Below are 15,650 nucleotides of genomic sequence, written 5' to 3' on the forward strand. Positions count from 1 at the left end.
GAAAGTAATTCTTCTGTAAACAATAGTATTCAGAACTCAAAGTTGAACACTTTTCTGTGTCCCTGAACTATTTCCGTCACAAGTGCAGAATAGCTTATGTGAAAACACCACATTAGCAAATTGTGATGGTGCATTCTGACTGCAATAACAGGTGCAACCAGTGTGGGTTCATGCCAACCCACCATGGACACCTGAATTCTCATTCTATATATAAATCCAATTACCGAAAGCACAGTCAGCAAACTTAGATTGAGTTCTTTTCACCTTCATTTTGTATTCTTGGTATGCTAAAATGCATAAGTACAGGTTACTTACTTTACTATATCAAGGTCCGTATTGCCTAAAATCAGATGTAATCAATGAGGGAAAAAAATACAAAATAACAGGAGATAACAGGGAGTGGACATTACACATGAGATGATTGAAGGTTTGAAGGACCTTATATCAAATCCAATTTCTTTATTTTTAAAACTTATTTCTAAAGGACCAGATAGAAAATACTTTAAGCTTTTCTTACTCCGGTGTCTGATGTGTTTGTTGCTAACAGGCCTCCCCTAAAAGAGGCTAAAGGAAGCTCTTTAAGCAGAAGAGAGATGACAAAAAGAGTTTGCAAGCATTGGGAAGAAGGAATAGAACAGAAGTATGGATCCTTAATATAAAATATACTTTTTCTGTGCGTTTATTTTGTCAGTTATACTTGACAATTGAAACAAAAGTTGTAACAATATGATGCTCAGAGTAAGATAATAAAAAGTAGGAAAGAAAAAAGAACCTTTGTAGAGTAAATAGTTCCATATTTGACTTAAAATAATGAAATGTTGATACCAATAACCTGGAGTAAATGATCTAAATACACGGATACCTGAAACAGTTAATAAAAAATGGAATAAGCAGAAAATGCACATTTTTCACAGACAGTTGAAAGGTGTATTCTTGTATATACAATGCTGAGATAAATCACTGGGAAAATTTTACTGAAAGACATGCTGAAAAAATATAGGTGGATCATCGTGAAATCTTAGAACTTGTTTCTGTAAGACCCTCAGGAAAATAAAGGTGGAGAAATCGAGAGAAAGAATGAGGGGAAACATGCCTAAAACATTAACATCACTAATTACCTAAAATTTTCTAAATATGCCAATAAAAAATCATGCAGTGAAAGACTGGGTTTTAGGATCTGATTCATTTACACATATAGTATAAATGAAAATTTTACTTCAGAACCAGCATTGTGTTTGGGAAAGCCAGCATTGGCTCATGTCCCAGGTTCTCCAATGTCAATTCAGCTCCCTAACGACCGGGGGGAAAATCAGCAGTTGACTCAAGTGCTTGGGTCCCTGCCACTGATATGGGAGAGCCAGAAGAAGTTCCTGGATTTAGCATGGCCCAAGACTATCCATTGCAGGCATCAGGAGAATGAACCAGCAGATGCAGCAGATGGAAGATCCTCTCTGTAACATACACACACATACACACTCACTTTCTGTATTTTTATCAAATAAGCAAATAAATCTTTAAAAAAATATTCACTTCTATTAAATCAAGTTAGTAGACTGAAATGAAAGAACTGAAAACTGTATATCACAAAATATTCTTGTGTAACTGTATTATAATCTTGTAGACATTTGAGCAAATAAAACTATTAGAGAATAGACAGGCATTACACAGGATAAAAAGGTCACACAGGAATATACAGTGATGCTAAATATATAGACATAGCATCACAAAGCCTCAATAAAGATAAAAATGCAAGGTACAAATACTTGAATACGTTTGAAAGTCTGAAACTCCCCTCTCTCAGCAACTGCTGGTCAGGAAATCAATGATGAGTGATTTAAACAACACAAAATCAACGAATAAGACCTAATTGAGATGAATATTATACTTAACTACAGCAGAACATTTTTCAAGTGCCCATGGAATACTCAGCAAGGTAAGCTATATTCTGGACCATAAGATAAGTTTCAGTGAATCTGAAAGTAATTAAAATAATTCAATGCAGTATATACATACAACATGAAGGTATCAGACTTGATTTTAGTAACAGAAAAACAACAGAAAAATATCTAAACTTATGGAAATTAAACTATATTCCACTAAATAATGAGACAAGGAGAAAGTTTCAAAAAATTATGAAAACTCAATAATACTTCTTAATTTTGTGAGATGTAAAAAGGAAAAACAGGGATGAAAGGGAATTTATAGCATTATTAAAAATGGGTTTAAATCTCGGGCCGATGCCATGGTTCAATGGCTAAATCTTCACCTAGCAAGCACTGGAATCCCATATGTATGCTGGTTCATGTCCCAGCTGCTCCACTTCCATGCAGCTCCCTGCTTGTGGTCTGGAAAAGTAGTTGAGGATGGCTCAAAGCCTTGGGCTCCTGTATCCACATGGGAGACCCTAAAGAGAATTCTGGCTTCTGGCTCGTGGCTTCTGACTCTTAGCTTAAGATCAGCTCAGCTCCAATGGTCATAGCCATTTGGGGAGTAAACTAGCAAATGGAACATCTTTTTCTCTGTCTCTCCTCTCCATAAATCCTATCTGCCTTTCCACTAGAATCTTAAAAAGTTATAATTCCATTATCAAAGAGTATCACAAGAATATAGAAGAAAAAAACCAAAAGTTAACAGAGAATATAAATATAAACATAGGCACCCAGATAGCCCAGGCGCTAATGTCCTCGCCTTGCATGTGCTGGGATCCCATATGGGTGCCAGTTCTTATCTCAGCTGCTCCAGTTCCCATCCAGCTTCCTGCTTGTGGACTGGGACAGCATAGAGAACAGTCCAAAGACTTGTGATCCTGAACCTGTGTGGGAGACCCAAAAGAAGTTCCTAGATCCTGGCTCCTGGCTTTGGATCAGCTCAGCTCCAGCCATTGTGGCTGCTTGGGGAGTGAACCAGCAGATGGAAGATCTTTCTCTCTGTCTCTGCTTTTCTCTATAATCTGACTTTCCTAGAAAATATTAATAACTTTTAAAAATTAAGTAAAAATAAAACTCAACAAGATAGACAAAAATAAAATAAAATCAGAATACGTAATCCAATAATACAAAAATCCAAGCAGAGGATGTCACTACAAATACTGCAGCCACAAAAAAGAAAAAAATATCAACCCAAAAGTCTGAAGTCCTTAGGTATGCATGTCACTTAAGATGCAATTCATTCTGTAATAAATGTACCCTAAGCAGTAGCCTGTAAACCAAGTATCTTCCAAAATAACTGGTGGGACATGCTCAGGTTAAACATTCCCATGTCCAAAGGAGAAATGGGCAAGTGGAAAGAAATGATAGGCCTGGGCATGGTGCAATAACGCAGCAGTTAAAGTCCTTGTATTGAACGCACTGGGATCCCGTAAGGGTGCCAGTTAAAATCCTGGAGGCCCCTCTTCCCATCCAGCTCCCTGCCTGTGTCCTGGGAAAGCATTTGAGGCCAGCCCAACGCCTGGGGACCCTGCACCCCCGTGGGAGACTCAGAAGAAGCTCCTGTCTCCTAGCTTCAGATTGACTCAGCTCCAGCCATTGTGGCCACTTGGGGAGTGAGCCATCAGACAGAAGATCTTCCTCTCTGTCTCTGCTCCTCTCTGTATATCTGTCTTTCCAATAAGAATATATAAATCTTAAAAAAAAAAATAAAGAAGGAAATGATAGGCCTAAGGTTGAAGCATACTTCCTTTTGACTTGATGTGACTCTTCCAGGCCCACTAGGGCTATGGTCCCATATTCTGGACCCACCATGAAGAATCTTTCTGTACATCTAAGGGTATTTCACAAAATTTGTGGTAAGGTATAATTAAAAGGTAAATTTATTTGACGCAGTAAATGAAAGTCATGCTTAATTTTCTGATAATATATATTTTCTTTGGACTTCTTGGTGACCTTTTCAAACCGATGAATCTTTAACTTTTCTACCATGATGAAGTTATTTTTCAACTTCATTTTCAATGAACATTTTGAAATACCCTTATATTTTTGCTCATTCAAATACTTGTATATTAATATTTATAGGAGCATTATTCATAACAACTGAACACTGAGAACAGCCCAAGGGTGAATAGTTAAACAAACCATGATACATCCAGACTATGAAAAACTGCTAGTAATAAAAAGGACTGAACAACTTGGATGACTCCCCAGGAAGTTATATTGAGTGAAAGAGTTGATCTCAAAAGGGTATGTACTATATGATTTCTTTTATGTAACATTTTTGAAATGGCAAATACTAAAAACTTGAAAATAACTTTTTGCCACACTAAGAATGGGAGTAGAGTACAAATAGGAGGTACATGTGGTTTTAAGAACGGGGGCAATATAAGGTCCCCTGTGGTGATGGAACCACCTTGAGTGTCCTGTTGGAAGAATAAAGCAACACATACAGGAAAATGTATAGAACCATATACACATACAAATAAATAAAAGTAAATTGAGTAATTCTGAACAGTGTTAGTGGATTGTATCAGTTTCTACATCCTGGTTGTGATATTCTATTTTATTTTTGAAGAAATAAAGAGCACAGGCTTCTATGAAAGATGAGACTCAAATCAAGAGATCTTCCTACTGAATAAAGTAAGTTTCCAAGTTGAGAGAGGCAGGTGTTTTACAATATCAGATTATATCTTTAAATACGGAAGATACTGTAGGATCTGAAAATGGCCTCAGGAGGGAATTTGGTCCTAAAACAGAAGGAGCTAGAATTTTCCAAACTGCATGTGCCCTGAAAAGGACCTCAGATTTCAAACGGAAACATCTGCAGAATATCCACTTAAATAATGCTCAGATTGCTGCTGCATGGAAGCTATATGCATGTTGTTTCAAGTCCTCACGAATATGGCAATTAATTAAGTTTGATAGCAAATATGAGTAGAAAAAAGAAAAATCTAACATATGGGCATATATGAGGATACTTTAGTAAGTTTACTGGAAGTACAATTGAATGATAAGTTTGGTTTCAAATATTTTTGAATCCATCAATTGTTCATAGTAGGCATCTCTTGCAAACATTTTGAGGATAGTTTGTATAAATGAGTTTCACAAATTTTTGAACAAAAGTAAATGTGTATATCCATTTGCTTTGAATTTCTGAAAAACTTTCATAATATATACATCACAAATGAGGAAGAAACTTTATATTCATAGCTACTACACTCCTCGTTTCTGTAACTGTTCTTAAGGCCATGGTTTTCCTTACATGGAATGTGGGGCCTGCATGCCCTGCTGAACTCAGTGCACCTTGGGGTAGACTAAACCAAATTGTAACTTCTGGAAGATTTAAAATCTTGGTGGTAATGCTTTTTGTTTAAGATTTTTTTTTTTTAATTGGGAAGTCAGTTATAGAGCGGAGAAAAAACAGAGAGGAAGCTCTTCAGTCCACTAATCAGTCCCCAGTGGCCCAGAGCTGAGCTGATCCAAAACCAGGAGCCAGGAGCTTCCTCCTGGTCTCCCACACAAGTGTGGGTCCCGAGGCTTTGGACTGTCCTCCACTGCTTCCCCAGGCCACAAGCAGGGAGTTAGATGTGAAGCAGGGACATTGGATATGAACCATATGGGATCAGGGCACACACAATGTGAGAACTTTAGCCACTAGGCTAACGTGCTGGGTCCTGGTGGTTCTGCTGTCATTGAGTTCATTCAAATTGCTATTTATTTTCTATTATGTTGCAAAGAAATATTAATTTTGTATTAGTGTTAGTGATCACAAACCTGTTTTTTAAATAATAGTAATGTGTCTCCTCACAGTTTCTGAGACCATTAGTCTGAAGTCAAGGGGTTGGCAGGGCTTGTAAGCTCTGCTAGTGAATGCAACATGGGCTCTTTTTCAAGCTGCTTGATGCGTGGACAGGTCACTCCAACTGTTTTCATCCGCATGTGATCCTCTCTCAGCTTTTCCTCTTCTTTCTATACCTTCTTCTCAAGTAGGTTATCTTGTCATTGGATAGCGCTCACCGTGGTAATCCAGAATGACCTTAACTTGATTCAAACTGCAAAGATTCGCCACACCCCCTAACTTTACTTTTCAAATAAGATCCCTTTAAAGGTTCTGGAAACTCATCCCTGTTCCTGCAGCACCTTATTGTCGAAATCCTGGAGGCCCATGAGGGTCAAGCAGCAGATTTTTCAACATCCAGCTGGCTAAAATCTTTGTTATGGCCTCTGCAGTAAGTTAAGACCGAGACCAAAGGGTCAGGGATAGAATGCAGAGAATCACAGGTTGCTTTATTGGCTGTTAACTTTTGAAAACCTGTTTCTAGTTTTACTTTCTCTTTCAATGGCCTCCAAACCTGGTCTAGCCAAATAGTAAGAGGAAGCCCAGGGAACTAGATAAAGGAAGCTGTCTGGATCCCAGAAGCCACCCCTTCTACCTGCTTGGGATGGATATGCGTATCTACATGTACGTTCTCATATATTTTTCCTAAGACATGCCCTGCTACACAGATGACGTAACAGGTGATCTGCCTACATTAGACACTCTCTGCATTAGCAGGTGAGCCAAAACCATCTTCCATTTCAATGAACTTAAGAAAAAAAAATATTATGCTGTTATTAGTATCTAAGTCAATTATCCCATTTTTCTTATGAGAAAAAAATACCCTTTTTCAGTTTTTCCCTTTGTCTACTGTTAGAAGAATTGCATCCCTAAAATATGAAATACAAAAGAAGATTTTTATTAAAATCTTGTGTTTATCCAAAGATGTCCAAAGAAGTGAAACCAGATGGGAAAGACAGAAGACTAGCAAATATGTTGAGGAAAAATAAACAAAGCATGTGTTGATTAGTGATATGAGGACTCTTCAGAAAGCTAATGGAATTAAAATTTTTTGTGAAAAAAATGTTGCAATCTATATGTAGTTATTTTCAGAATACAGCATAATTTCACAAGAACTTATTGCAGCCCCTTTTTTCGTACTAGGCATATTGACTACAGTTGGATGATGTGTTGTCATGTGATCTGGCTATCGAAAGAAAATGAAAGAGAGGGTCCCTTTAATCTACAACCCTGAAACGGTCATTAGCACTTAATTAGATATTGAAATATCATTTAATATGTCTGTGTCCTAGATAAAAGTGCCTGGAGTTGGTATCAGAATTTACCTCCCAATTCAAGATCCCTGGTAATGCACAACCTAGAAGGCTGCAGTGAGGATCAGGTGGTTAAGTTTCTGCCACCCAAACTCAGGATCTGGGTTAGGCTACCAGGTCCTAGCCCCAGCAGTCGCAGTGCTATCTCTCTGTTCTCTCTTTTTCTACACACACACACACACACACACACACACACAGAGAGAGAGAGAGAGAGAGAGAGACAGAGAGAGAGAGAGAGAAGAGAAACAGTTACCGAAATAAAATGAAGCCAGATGTGAACAAGGAAGAAGTGGTGAGTGCAGACAGTGGACTCAGTGTATGACGTCATGCAGCATGAGACCAGCTGGAGAGTTCCACATCATGCACGACTTGGTAAGCAGAGCCTAGAACTTGGATAATAGTTGCTTCATCGTTAGCTTCCAGTCTTTCTACCTTCAAACTGCATGTTCCAGAGCTTGGTGTTCTGTGTTGTGCATAGTTGATTTCACTGAATGTTTATTAGATAAAATTCAAGCCACGCTTGGAATTCAGGCTTCTTTCTTCTCATTTTTTCCCCATTACATGAAACAGTGTTTCTGAAGAGAAAACAAACAAATGAGACCCAAAGGCATCTGTTCCTGGGTTCTTTCCAAGATGATCTTTTGAGTACACTGGGTAGCTCATTCCCCTTAGTACTTTGGCGCTTCGTTTATAGTATTCATGAATTCAATGAGCACTTTAGTAAATAATTTGACTCAGGACCATAAGAAATAAAAAATAAATCTGGATCTAAAAAGACAATGGCATTCATCCTATTCAAGATCATTGATTCAATGCAAATAAAATCTTCCTTAATCCTAGTCCAAACTTATAAATGATAGCAACATAGACATATTTTGTAAACATAGAGCCTATGGTGAAACTTACAAAGAGAAATCTCATGTATAAGAAATAGAGAGTCTTTGCTGAAAATCAAACAGAAGGGCATAGCAGTGAGTGGGACTGAAGCTGTGTAATATATAGGGTGTCAAGGGAGATGGATGGCCCTATAGCTAAACTATCTGTGAAGTTAGGGCCTTGGTGGAGAGAAGAAGTCATCCAGCTGTTCAACTGAGGCCTAATAGCCTCAAACCATGTTACATACTTTGGGCAAACATCCTGAGACTATTAGATTCCTATTGCTGCCACATGAAACCATACATTGGGTGACTTAGAATAACAAAAATTAGTTTTTTCCAATTCTGGAGTCTGGAATTATGAAATTAAACAGTTGGCCTGGCCCTATCGCTCCAGATATCTTTAGAGGAAATTCCTTTCTTGTTACAGGTGGTTTTCCAGAGATTGCTGGTCTTCCTTGCTTGCACCTGCACCACTCCAGCCTCTGCCTCCAACCTCATGTGGTTACTTCCTAGTGTCTCTTCTGTTTTTATAGCACTAGTCCCATCCCAATAAGGAGTCATACTACAATATGACTTCATTTTACCATAACCGCTTGTATCTTCATAGACTATTTCCAAATTGGGTCACATTTTGAAGTACTGAGGAATAAAACTTCAGCACATCAACTACAACTCACAGCATGAGGCAACTAATATACACAGCCAAATTATTCAAGTGTGAGGGTAGAATGAAGATATTTTCAGACATTTCCAACCCATAACAATGATGCACACAACTTTAATCCCCAGTAGTGGCTATCATAAAATCTTTTCCCTCTGTATATATGTTATCTATAAAAAAGGCTTTACTGGATTTTAAATGTTATATAGGTATTGTGCTATGAGTATCCTGCTGCTGCATGCTGTTTTTCACTTATATTTTTGAGATTTATTTATATTGGAAAGTCGCTTCAGATTTTTTTTAATGGCTATGTTTAATTATACAGGCATTTTTCTCCCGGATGAATTTGTCAATAAAGAGTCCCCATTTTCTTTGTTTTTCTCATCAGAGGCAGTTTCTGTTTCTGTGTTCTGGAAGGCTGACCCATTGTGAGTGCATCAGCTTTGGTTCCCTTGTTATCTGACCTAGACAAAGGTTTGGTCATACTGTGGCACCAGCAAATCAGGTGGCAGAAGAAAACAAGTGTTACTTCCCTTATCCTGATCCACAGTTTTAAAACTGGCTTCAACTGTTTTATAAACATCCTGGAAGGGAACCATTCATCTTTTGCAAATGGACTTCAAAGGTTTATGGAAAATGAAATTAAATGATATGTTTTATATATACATTAGAGGGGCTGGCACTGTGGTGAGGCAGGTTGGGCTTCTGCCTGAGGGCCAGCATCCCATAGAGGCTTTGATTGTAGCTCCAGTGACTCCACTGCTAATCCAGCTCTGCGCTGACGTGCCTGAGAAAGCAGTATAAGCTGGCACCTCTGCACCCACGTGAGAGACAAAAGCAGCTGCTCACTCCTGGCTTCTGCCTGACCCCTTCCCAGCCAACGCGGCCATTTGAGGAGTGAATCAGCAGATGCAGAATCTCTCTCCCTATCTCTTCTGTCTGTGTTTCTGAAGCCTTGCCTTTCATATACACAAGAAATAAGTCTGTTTTTTTTTTTTTACTCATACAATTGTATCATGCATTTTCTGTGGACGTGCTGAAGAACTCCTGGTATCTTTAGCTCTCTAGATTCTAGTGACACTGCTTCACTTTCACCCTTAGGTTCAGGAATGATCCTGACTTCCAACTTCTTTTACTTCCTAGGTGCTTCATACTACCATATGAAGTCCTAAAATCAAAACAAAACTAAAGGAAACCTCTCCATTAGTTGTTTGAGTATGCCATTTATGCCCTGCCACAAATTTTAGCTGATATTCTGTAATTGATTCAAAACGTGGCCCCAGACTGCAGTTCATCAAATTGTATCATGAGGTTGGATCATTCACACATCTGATGATTGCCTGCACAAACTCCCCACCAGGGGGACACGGAGCACTGGTCATCTGAGTCAATCAGTAGCCGGTGTCTTCACTATAACACATTTGCCTCTGGCATGCAGTATGAACTCACTGACCTACCAAATGCTTTCCTTTTAGTTTCTACCAGTAAAAGTAACCTACAATGCTTCACCTTTGCCCAAAGATTCAGCAGTGCAACTTTACTGTACTTCATCAAAGCTATGCCAGATTTCTGTCGTGTTGAGGTCTGGACTAGAGCAGTGATCCTCAAAGTATTAGCTGTGACCTGATTCTGGTCAATGTTTCTGACTTGTCCCTGGTGAACTGGGACATTTGTTTCAGAATGTGAGTGCTGTCACCAAGCTTAGTGAAAAATTTCTAGCTGAAAACTTTGCCCTAGATAAACATTTTTGATAAAATATCTGCACATTTATTTATATTCTGGTACAAGTTCCTCATCTCATTTTACAAATGGGTCCTTTGAATAATGACTTTCTGATCATCTGAATATCCAACTGAATGTTGTGTTGTATCATTTATTTCAACCATGTCATCAGGAATAAGCCATATCCCTCAGGAAGACACTTGGTGGTTGTAGAGAAACAAAATAAAAACTCACACATATGATATTGTAGAATTCCAATAAAGCAGTGGGGTGAAAATGTCAAGCTGTTTCAAGCTAAGATGACTTACAAGCTCATTAAATAAGAGCCATAGAATCAATTGTATCATCAGACAGCAAGTACCCCATTTGGGTATGCTAGTCTGTCCTATCTACTAGGTAATCCATAGGACACCTGCCCTAAGAGGTATTCAGAGCAGAAGAACATTCTTTAGCAGATGTGGTTTTGTACAACCTGACCTGTCTTGAGGTCTATGACTTAGCATACTGGATGGCACTTGAAGTATGTACAGTTGAAAAGGATAAAGCTGGTTGCTGGCAAGAGTGCTAACACATTGGAGATCTCTGAGGTTTTGTAGTAAGCCTCTTTCGTGATTTCTGATCACTATTCTTCATTGATACACTTGCTTTAGTGAACTAACTGCCCATGGTAGGAAAGGAATAGTGGTTTGTGTTGTGGAATACCAAGAGACTATAAGAATGGAGATAGCAGAAAGAATTTAAGTTGGATTTCTGCAGAAATATATTCATTACTAAATGTAAATGACACATGGAAGTACTTCAAATATTTGGGGAAAGTTAAATTTAAGCATAAATTTATTTAGGTATGTCGGGGTCTTCCGTCCCGCAGAAGAATTCACCCAACACTCCAGGCTCTGTTTCTTGAGGAACTTTATTCTTCCAACCAGTCCGTTTCCCAGCCAGTCGACTCGACTTCTCCCTTTTCCTCCCGTTTGTCTCTGTTTCATTCCCCAACCTCCTCGTCACCCCTAGTCTTCTTTTGTCTGTCCGTCCTGTCAGTCCATTCCAGTCGTACCCTGTCCTCCGTCTCAGTCCGTTCGTCCGTCCGTCTCCGTCTTCCTGTCCTGGCCCCCTTCTTCCTGAAACCCCCACCACTAAATACAATCCTAGTCCAATCAGCTTAAAGGTCACTGATGCACGCGGCAGGCATGCCAATCATGGCTCTGATCATGCGTAGCAAGCGCGCTAAGCATGCAGCTACGGGCCAATCAGAAGGCACTTCCTGAAACCTGTGTACCGCCCAGCTCCGGGGGGAGGATAGGTCTCAGAGCCATCTTAGGGCACACGTGCAGTGCTCCCGACATAGGTACAGAAGATTGAAATCTATGCACTGGAAGGAATTTTCAGATTATTCATGGAAAATAGCATAATGGAAAAATCGCATAATGAAAAACTACATGAATTTAAAAAAATTTTTGCACCAAAACAAATTGATCTTTTAAAAAAGTTATTTATTTGAGAGGCAGAGACACAAAGACATTCATTTTTGTCTGCTTCTTCACTGCCCAGATGTCTACAGGTGAAGTCAGGTTCCAGGGAGTTCATCTAGAACTTTACCATAGCTGGCAAGTACCCAACTACTTGAATCATTATGTCTAGCTCCTAATATCTTCTTCAACTAGAATTTGGGATTAGAAGTGGAATAGGACTAGAACTCAGCCACTCTGCTGCATACATCTTTACTGCTAAGGCCAAGCAGTAACCCCAAACCTCTATTTAATATTCATTTTTCTGTGAACATCGAAGTACCCATGCATTCAAAGCTGAAACTGAGAGGGTCAAGAGACCACAAAAACTCTCTAATATGTTCTTCTGTGTCTGTCCCCCATACATACCTATGGCCTATTGCTGCCATGGTGATTTTATTAGTTACAGACCAGATTGTCAGTGGGCACATTCATGCTACTTCTATTCTTCTTGTTTTGCAGGCTCTAGAGCAAGGATTAGCAAACAACTGCCTGTGGGCCAAATTCAATCTGCCACCTGCTTTACATTGTTCATGCTAAAACAGGTTTTACATTTTTAAATTGTTGCTGGAAAAATGAAAAGAAAATGAGTTTATAATATGCCAACATGATCTGAAATTCAAATATTTGTTGTCTATGGCTGTTTTGCATGATTCAGTTGCAAAGGCTAAAATAATTGACTATATCACTTTTTACAGAAACTATAGGCTGACCTTAATCTAGAAGCTTGGGACTATAATGCCCAGAATTTCTGGCAGCAAGTCATATCTATTAGTGAAACATTGATACAGAAAAACAAAGAAAATCTCACAAAACATTGAGAAAGAAAAGAAGTAGCAGGCATGAGTTAAGGAAATTGTGGGCTCGAGGAGATTGCTGATGGGAGGTTTAGCCTGCAGCTTACAGTCATACTTTGGTGAGTTAGCTGCACAGACTCAGTCCAGATCACAAATAAACTCCTGTATGTCATGATTTCTGCAGTTATTTTTCTAAAAATCAATAAATGAATGAGAAAGGCAGAGAGAGAGAAATGTGAGATCTCCAATCTGTTGGCTCACTTCTCAAATGCCCAAAATATCCAAGTCCCAGGTAAGTAAGGAGGCAAGATTACAATCCAAGTTTCCCATGTGGATAGAAAGAGACCAGTTACTTAAGCCATAATGGGGCCTCCGGGGATCTGCATCATCAGAAAGCTGGATTCAGGAACCAAAGATGGAAAGCAAAACCGGGTGCTCTGGTGTGGGAAACCTGTATCTTCACTGCCAGACTTCCTCCTAGACATACTTCATGTCGGTATTTCTGATTTTCAAATAGATACTTCTTATTTTCTACCCAAATCCTGTATTGGCCAACAAGCAAAGCACGGTCTCAATATGAAGAAAGTGGGTAACTAGCATATAGTTTACCAGTGACAGCTGCCTAGAGAATTACATGCTCTGAAAGTATACACTAAAGAAACTTAATCTTGGAAAACAAGACCATGTTTCACTGAGAAGATAAAAAATGATCTTAAGTTGAAATACTGAGAAACAGCTAGGTAAGAAACTCTAAGGCAAAAGGCAGGATTATTGGAATGAGGAATGAGAAGTAAATGACTCTTGGAAGCAAAAGCGGGTGCTGCTGTGGTCTGAAGTTTTCTCTTGTCCAAAATTCGTGTTGAAATGTGATTGCTGGAATGAATGTATCGGGAGGTGGAATCACAAAGAGGGCTCTGCCCTTACGAATGAGTTAAAGCTGTTTTCACAGCAGTGGGTTCATTACAAAAGGGTGAATCTGGCACTCTCTCTTTCTCCTGGTCTCTGATCTTCCAGCAAACCAACTCTCATCAAATACCAGACTTGCACCTGCCCCAGACTTGATCTTGCCCACCCCACAAGACTCGAGAACTACAAACACTGTTCTTTAACAAATTATTCAGTCTCGGGTATTTTCTTCTAGCAACAGAAAATTGACTAAGGCACATACTACAAGAGAACACTTCATTTGGGCTTGAAACCCAAAAAGCAAAATGTGAGATAAAGCTGAACATGGAGGGAGAGCTTCTACAATGCAGGACTTCCTAGGCTGTGCCGCAGACTGTGGTGTTTCTCCCATGACAAATGGGAGATGATTGTTCTGTTTTTCCTCTGTTGTTCATGAAACCTTGGTCACAAATGACAGGAGAAATGGGACTTGACCAATATGTAGGAGAGTTGTGAGGGAGGAAGGCATGACAACATGGAAAAGATTCTTAGTGAATTGCTCATGAACCAGTTTAGACGAAGCGTAATGGAGATTACTTTGAAGACAAAGTGTGAAGCACATGATATGGTAGAAGTTTGGAATTTATTTCGGTGTCAGTGCAAAGTTACTCCAGTAGCCAAAATCATATTTTTCTGGTGATTATTTTGAGTAATAAGACTTAACTGAAAACTTTGAATTAAAGCTGTGAAACGTGTTTGGTTTTTGTTAATGATAGCGTTTTGTGGTTCTAGAAGTGAAATAGAGACTTAAAGTTACAGGAAATCTGTGGCTGTGGTAAGCTAAAAACTACATTGTTTCATATTTAGAGGAGTTGTGCAAGGTTTTCTTTCAACCATCACATTAGCAATAGAAGGAATAGATTATGGCACTTTTGAGCAGTTGATGAGTAAAAACCAGATTTGTCAGGCTGTTACCCTGGTCTGGAAATCTCACCTTATGAAGAGAGCAAGGTAAAGAGGGCTGTGTAAAATCAAACACAATATCCCTGCAAAAGTCACGAGAGACTCACCTATGTGCTATTAAAGCATTGTACATTCACATTTAAGTTTAAGAGTTTATTTATTGTCTTAGAATAAAATAAATACAGTTATGTTTATAAAGGGTAAGTAGGAAAAAATATGATTTGAAAAAAATGAAAATGGTGCACTTTGTTGTGCCTGAAGGAAGGCCAGAAAATGGAGATGAGCACACAGACTGTGGAGTGGAGATTGCTTCTAAGAACTATATGCTTGACGGGTGAGAAAAGCAGAATTGGAGAGAGGGAGAAGTTCAATCATGATGCACATTTAAGAGAGATGGAATGGCTCTTCAGGATTGCATCAAATGAGCTGAAGATGCCAGGCCTTTGTGTTCTTGCAGTGACAAATCACTGGTATTGGAGCTCCCTAACGGCAAGGTGAATCACCTTTGAGGAGGAAGCTATACAAACAAAAGTGATACCTTTTGGAACATTCAATTAGCAGTTGTCCACAGAAAATACTTCTGGAAGCTTAGTGATGGAAGCATTGGCCCTGCTTAGAGATTGGAGTGCATACAACCCAGTTCAATCTCATTTGTTTCTGGGATCCCTTTGCCAAAGTCACTGCATTTTGATTCAACTCATTCAGGATTAGCTTTGCTCTCTATTATCAAAGCACCATTCAAAACGAAAGTAACAACTCAAATACCAGACTACACAGTGCTCTGGCTAAATCTGAGAATATGCATCATTTTTTTCCCTTTACTACTTTCCTTTGCATCACCAATGACTAGCTCCACTGCTAGTCCTCTTATATTGTAGTGGGGATACAGATCTTCATTTGTAAGGAGAGCCCCTATTGCTCATATAATACCCAAATCATAGCTGCTATACTTGACTGTTTAGTGTCAATGACGGGCATTAGAAAATAAATGTCCCGTGCATCGTCTGGATGCTGAATGCATTCTTCCCTGGTCTGTTGTGTACCATCAACCTTGTCCCCTCCCAAATGTCACAATCAAGTATATCACACAGGATGGTGACAATATTCCTTACCCGCTTAGGCTTTGGATGTGAATCTGAAATGGCCAACAGCAACTTTGG

This window comes from Ochotona princeps, chromosome 1, assembly GCF_030435755.1.
Source record: "Ochotona princeps isolate mOchPri1 chromosome 1, mOchPri1.hap1, whole genome shotgun sequence".
Lineage (NCBI taxonomy): Eukaryota > Metazoa > Chordata > Mammalia > Lagomorpha > Ochotonidae > Ochotona > Ochotona princeps.